At 31.2% G+C, this 7,108-nt stretch overlaps 1 long non-coding RNA gene across 5 annotated transcripts; it reads right to left on the bottom strand.

The window, feature by feature from the left end:
* Window positions 1–486: 486 nt before the first annotated feature.
* LOC145634783 (uncharacterized) lies at window positions 487–6,836 on the bottom strand. 5 transcript variants are annotated; one of them, XR_014113556.1, is made up of 6 exons: window positions 6,633–6,836; window positions 5,146–5,230; window positions 4,727–4,859; window positions 1,809–2,632; window positions 832–984; window positions 487–732 (listed from the first exon to the last, which is right to left on the bottom strand). It is a non-coding gene; the product is annotated as an uncharacterized LOC145634783 (long non-coding RNA). The 5 variants fall into 5 exon arrangements; XR_014113553.1 differs by having other exon boundaries at window positions 1,809–2,576; XR_014113555.1 differs by having other exon boundaries at window positions 832–994; window positions 2,249–2,576.
* Window positions 6,837–7,108: the final 272 nt, after the last annotated feature.

Genomic DNA, 7,108 nt, shown 5'->3' with positions numbered 1-7,108 from the left:
GACTCCGTCACTAGTGGAAAAAAGGCCATCCGTAATGGGCAAAAAGGGCCCATCTGTGACGGGCAGCGTCTGTTACATATGCAGCCATTACGGATGGGCATTGTTATTCGTAACGGGCACCGTTCGTTACAAATAATAACTTATTCGTAACGGGCACTTGAAGTGCCCGTTACGAATAAGCCCGTTATTCGTAACGGGCATCCAAAAGCCCGTTACATATAATCCCGTTATTCGTAACGGGCATCCAAAAGCCCATTACAAATAACCCTGTTATTCGTAACAGGCATATGTTTTGCCCGTTACAAATACCTTGTTATTTGTAACATGCATGTATCTGCCCATTACGAATAATGTGTGCCCAATTTTAAAAAAAAAAATCCAGCACATTCATGTTGGATTTCTTATAGCTTTGCTTGCACAATCATTTTATGAATTAACTAATGAGAGAAATTATGTTTAATGCATGGTACAGTAGAAAACCTCATATACAATCATCAAAGTTCAATTATCACCTAATAATTAAAATAAAAAAGTATTTTACAGTAGAAAACTAAGCTAATAATTATCACCTAATAATTAAAATAATCAACTAGCTCAACACTACAACACTACTTCGATTATTTTACAGTAGAAAACTAAGCTGCGAGGAGGAGCACGGGATATGGTGGGGCAGCAGGGATGACAGTTGAGTGGCAAACTCTAGATGAACCCAAAAAATTCCTCAAATAAACCCTAAAAAGAAACATATCCATAAATCAAAAGCAACCCAAATTGTGTCAATTTGAATCAAGTAATTCAATGAAAAAAACGGATGTTTAACAATCTATATACCTTCTAACAGCAGAGCGACTCCAAGAAGCTTGTAACGAAGAGACCCACACTGAGAAATAGCGTAAAGACCCCCCTATTGTTGTTAACCTTTTGGAAAATTAAGCCTCTTCAGCATAATCAAGCTAAGCTCCCAAACCCTTCTTACCTTCTCACCTAATCACAACTCCAAACCATAAAAAATCATAATCAAAATCGCAAAAATACACAAAAGAAAAAAACATATATAGAGCGCACTTTATCAGGAACCCCAATCTTGAACTAAAGAATAACAACTTGTGAAAGAAATTGTATGTGTTTATTATATGGTAATCAAACCCAGTAACAAAAAAATTACATATAATACCTCATACAGCAGTTTAAAGTCGATAAGATTCAAAATAATCAAATACATTTCACGAGTAAGGATGAGTGATTACATTCAATCCTGATGTAGTATGATTGAAATAGTTTGTCAGATGTGGTTCATTTTATAGCAACATAAAGTCTGTCATATGATATTTTATAACTTTGAGATGATAATAAAAGAAAGCAAAAGTAGCATCCCATAATTTAGCCAATGAACTTCTGAATTCTATATCAGAAAACCAGCACGGGTCTAATTAATCTTTTTAGCTATACCCAGTTCTATGTTCAGCAGCTCTGCGCGCTAAAGTCGGCTGTCTATCAATCAATGCTTGACGACTCCTAGTATCTGAGCGTCTATACAATAAACCTCTTTTCAAGCAAAATTATGCAAGTTCAGTACTAAAGTTCAACCCATTTTTAAAATAAATATCACATAATTAATACAAGATATAAACCCAATAAAATTAAGAAAATTTATGCAAGTTCATTAATTAAAATTATTCTAGCAAATTTATGCAAGTTCATTAACTAAAATTTGTTTGAGTATAGAATGAAAATTATTCTAGCAAAATTAACTGATTGTTTCAGTATCAATTATTCATTATGAAAACTGCAATCCAGCTCTCACTGACCTGGTTTACGACAATAGCAGCGACATGGGCATTTGAAGTTGATAGAGATGGTGGATAATTGAGGGTGTGATCTCAATTTGAAGTAGAAATATGAAATTGGGAGGAAGAAGAGTAAGCAATTAAAAAGACCAATTGGAAATAGGAAAAAAAACCTTTAGAAAACAGGATTGAGGATTGTTCAATGCATGTTTGTAAAATAGACACTATAGAAGTAAACATGTAATTGCAGAATTCAACCAAATTGAACAATTGAAATCATAGAAGATAAATGCTCACTGAGTACTCACAGAGAAGTGGGCAAATGCACATTCCAGATGGCTATCCTTAAGAACCACACTAAAGAACTAATCATAGTAATCAAATCTTTTATGACTATGCAAAACTTACCCAAAACTCAGATAATGATAACATAAGCAAAATAAGGAAAGCCAGAAACTTACATCCCCCATATCGAGAGTTAAAATTGTTACAAAAGCTCGCAACGCTGGGAGCTTGAACTGAGGATTAATAGCATGGAGTTGGCACGCTGCATATAAAACAATGTATTCTCCGCTATCTTTTTTAACGCTTTCCATTCCGAGCAATCCCAAAAATAAAGGCCAATGTCACGTTGGAGGCGTCAAAGATCAAATAGGTAAGCATTGTTGGCTCCTGCTGAGTAGTCATTAACACACTTCTTCTGGTAAGTTTGTAGAAGATTTGAGCTAGATAAGAACCGGGAAAGCTCCTTGAATGCACCATGCTCAATGTCACGTCCCTCCAACTCTCCTTGCAGATGATAATAGAGATCATTAAGTATCAAGTTCTTTATGTGGATTCCTTCACTAAAAGAAAATAACAGTATCCTATTACACCAGAGTACAAGTGCACTAAGGATCCTAAAGACAAAAACTATTAGCAGGGATGGAGAATGCAAGAGTTCAATTTTTGAAATAAATGCGCGAAAGGCATCAGAAAAGACATATAAAAAAATTGGATATGCATCACATAGCCTAAAGACCCAATCAGTATGTAAATTCTTTAAAATACAGATGTAGCTCCAGACCTCCGGTTACACAAGCAGCCATCACATCTTTTTGGCAGATATACATTTTATGACACTATATATATATATATACACATATATATATATATATACATATATATATATATATATATATATATATACATATGTATATATATATATACATATGTATATATATATATACATATGTATATATATATATACATATGTATATATATATATATATATATATATATGTATATATATATATATATATGTGTATATATATATATATATACATATATATATATATACATATATATATATATACATACATATATATATATATACATACATATATATATATATACATATGTATATATATATATATATATATATATATGTATATATATATATATATATACATATGTATATATATACATACATATATATATATATATATATATATATATAGTAGCTATCTTATTCATTCCACAAATTGGAAAACTCATTCCTCAAACAATAATAGCCTTCAGAATTCAATATAATACTTCTAGGGAAATTCTACATAATACCCCTGAGGTATATACATATGTATATATATATATACATATATATATATATACATATGTATATATATATATACATATGTATATATATATATATATATATATATATATGTATATATATATATATATATGTGTATATATATATATATATACATATATATATATATACATATATATATATATACATACATATATATATATATACATACATATATATATATATACATACATATATATATATATATATATATATATATATAGTAGCTATCTTATTCATTCCACAAATTGGAAAACTCATTCCTCAAACAATAATAGCCTTCAGAATTCAATATAATACTTCTAGGGAAATTCTACATAATACCCCTGAGGTATTGACTATTCCACGTTGTGCCCCTCCCTTTGAAAAGTTCCACGCTGTAACCTCAAGGTTTCAAAAGTGATTAAGTTGTACCCCTGCCGTTATCCTTCCGTTACATGTTGCCGTTAGTGGGGTCCACTTTACACCTATTTTATTTTTTTTCTCGATTTTCGTGCTAAAAAAAATGTCCCATTAAAGGTTTTAAGGGTCATTTTAGCCCTAAAGGGTCCAAATTGAGCTTGGAATTTGTAAAAAAAAAAAATAACTTAAAAGCCTCGTTTTGTGAATTTGAATTCTAATAGTTAAATTTAAAATTCATAAAACGGGGCTTTTACGTTACTTTTTTGCAAAATTCGAGCTCAATTTGGTCCCTTAAAAGCTAAAATGACCCCTAAAAACCTGTAATAGGACATTATTAAGCACGAAAATCGAGAAAAAAAATAAATAGGTGTGAAGTAGGCCCCACTAACGGCAACATGTAACGGAGGGATAACGGCAGGGGTACAGCTTAATCACTTTTGAGACCTTGAGGTTACCACGTGGAACTTTTCAAAGGGAGGGGTACAACGTGGAATAGTCAATACCTCAGGGGTATGATGTAGAATTTCCCATACTTCTATACAGCAGTTTAAAGTCAGTAAAATCCACAATAATCAAATTCCATTTCATAAGCACATTTTGTAGGGTCTCAAGTATAAATCAAGTTTTATATTTATCCAACTCATTGTGCACATTAGCAAGCAACTATAAATCTATAATATAGTACTAATCAACGCTTAGCTACATAAAAACCATTAAATTTCATAGCTTTGTAATTTCATTCATAAATTATTCAATGAAAAAAAACAAGGTAATGATTGATTTCAGTCATGGTTAATCAGATACAGAAAACAGAACTAGTGGTAATCACTAAACAGTAACATTAGAGTTCATAGACATTTAAGCATTCAATTGCAAGCATTCAGAACTTGAATTTTAACAAACTAACCTCAAGATATCGTTTCCTAGCTTCATTAACCCCATATAGTCGAGCTTCACAAAGGAAACACCAAATTGACTCCTCTGTATCATCTGGGTTCTGAGCTACATTCAACCTGAATTGCTCTGTGCCTTCTTCAAACCTATCAAAAAAGCATTTAATTTCTCTCAAAATTAAAAGATAGTGTACTTTTTGCAAACACCAAATGTTCAAAATTGCCACATTTTGTGTCTTAAAGTGAAGTGTTTGTAAGAGGATTGCATCAACTATACTTCATACACATTATACAACAAGCACAAAAGGCCAAAAGCCTACATTCGTTATCACCTTATAAGTTATAATTACAGTAAAAAATAGAGCAAAAGCAAATCTCAATGGTAATAAGAGATTTAAATTATTTTCCACTAAATTAATTATGAATCATTTACATCTTCCACCATTATTTCGAGTTGCTCCAACTTTGATCTCAAATTCCATGGCTTCCTTGGCAACCAAATTCTAGCCTTTTAATTCCTGCAATTTGAGATCAAGAATACAAATAGTTAAAAAAGAATTGTAATATTCTAGTAGAGAAGCCATAATAATAATTGGGATTGAGATTAAAGAACGAGTATAATCTATATACCCTAATAATTACTACTTATATCACCAACCAAATTCTTCATATGAAATCCCTTTGACAAAAATAACTTGCATCAATTAAACAAATAGTACAACAGCTAAAGTGTGAACTCTAATATCCTTGTAGATAATTACTAAGGCACGAGAAGGAAAAAAAAACACGGACACACACACCATGCTTCACACACACAGACCACACACACACCATGCTTCAGCTATATGCTTCTTGCAGGCAATGTAAATATTGTAATTGTAGACTGATTAACCTCCAGCCCATAATGCTTAACAAAGAATGATACTTGCATAACAAATGCAGATTATATTAATTATCTTTACAAGAATTCCTTAATAACTTACATTTTATAATTAGATTTTGAGTCTACTTATTAAGATTACCCAAGAAATATATCAGATTATATTGAGAAATGCTTTTCTAGCGTCTAAAATTTTGTTGATAATTTTGTATCTTGTAAATTTCAGTAAAGCCACCTGCAATATACAATATTAACCATAGAAGTGACAAGCTTCAAGAATTAATTTTGTATCCCAATATTAACATGTGAAAAGGATATCAAAATTCACACTTTATTTTGATAAGAAATCTTCTTCTTTCCCCACCTTCCCACCAATTATTTACAAAAATCTCATATAATAAATCCACTCACCAACTAAATTCGTGAGCTCTATTAACATGCACTAAAAAGGTTGTCTGTTTTAAGAGAAAAGTAATTGTATCATGAAATCAAAACACCACAAAATACAAGGATATATCCCTTATTTAATCTTATGGCCTGGGAATTTAAAGAAGTTTAGTGATAAATTGAACCCTGATCGACCATCAATAATCAATTATTTTTACCCAATTTACTCACAAATCATCCCAATAATCTATAAATTCAATGAATCACGCATCAAATTAAAAAAAATCTAAATAAAATTACAAGTATAAAATCGAGGACAAACATCAACGACGGAAAAATAAAAATAAATTTTAATAAAACATTAACCTTTTCAAATGAACATCAGTAATTTGAAAGCTAAGAAACGCAGATCTATATAATTTCAAGAAATACTGACATTTAAATGTCGTCAAATTTTAATTTGCAGTGCTGCATGTAATTGAGAAAGCCACAATTTTTTTGGAGAAAAATTGAATTAAAATCGAAAATAAAAAAATAAAAAAAAAAACCCTTGGTTAGAAGACCATGAAATTGTAAATTTGAGCAAAACAAAAACTCATAAAACATGAAAATAATGAAATAATTTAAACAGAAAAGAAGAAAAAAACATTAACCTTCAAGAACATCGATCATTTCGAGAGGGGGAAACGATGAAAGGTGATGGGTTTGTATCAACTCCTTGCGCCGTTGCTAGGACCAACCAACTCGATCTTGAATTGAGGAAGAAGTGAAGATGAGGGTAGAGGGAGAAAGGCGAAAAGAGGAGGAGAAGAGAGAGAGGAAGAACAGAAGAGGAGGAAAGAGAGTGTGTGTGTGCGGCTGCAAAATAATACGGAGTAGTTTAAAACCCTAGCTGCTTGATTTAGGTGTAGCGGACTTTGTATTTGTCCGTTACAAATATCCATGATTCGTAACGGACATTTCTTTGTCCGTTACAATTATAAAATATTCGTAACGGGCATTTATTTGTCAGTTACAAATGAGTTTTTTCCGTAACGGACATATATTTTGCTCGTTACAAATACACTTTTTGTAACGAATTTCATTATGCCCGTTACAAATGAGCCGTTACAAATGAAGTTTTTTCCAC

The sequence above is a fragment of the Chenopodium album genome, chromosome 6 (genome assembly GCF_948465745.1).
Source record: "Chenopodium album chromosome 6, dcCheAlbu1.1, whole genome shotgun sequence".
NCBI classification, from domain to species: Eukaryota; Viridiplantae; Streptophyta; class Magnoliopsida; order Caryophyllales; family Amaranthaceae; genus Chenopodium; species Chenopodium album.
The sequence above is the reverse complement of the archived record's forward strand: the minus strand, read 5'-3'. Positions and strand labels throughout refer to the sequence as shown.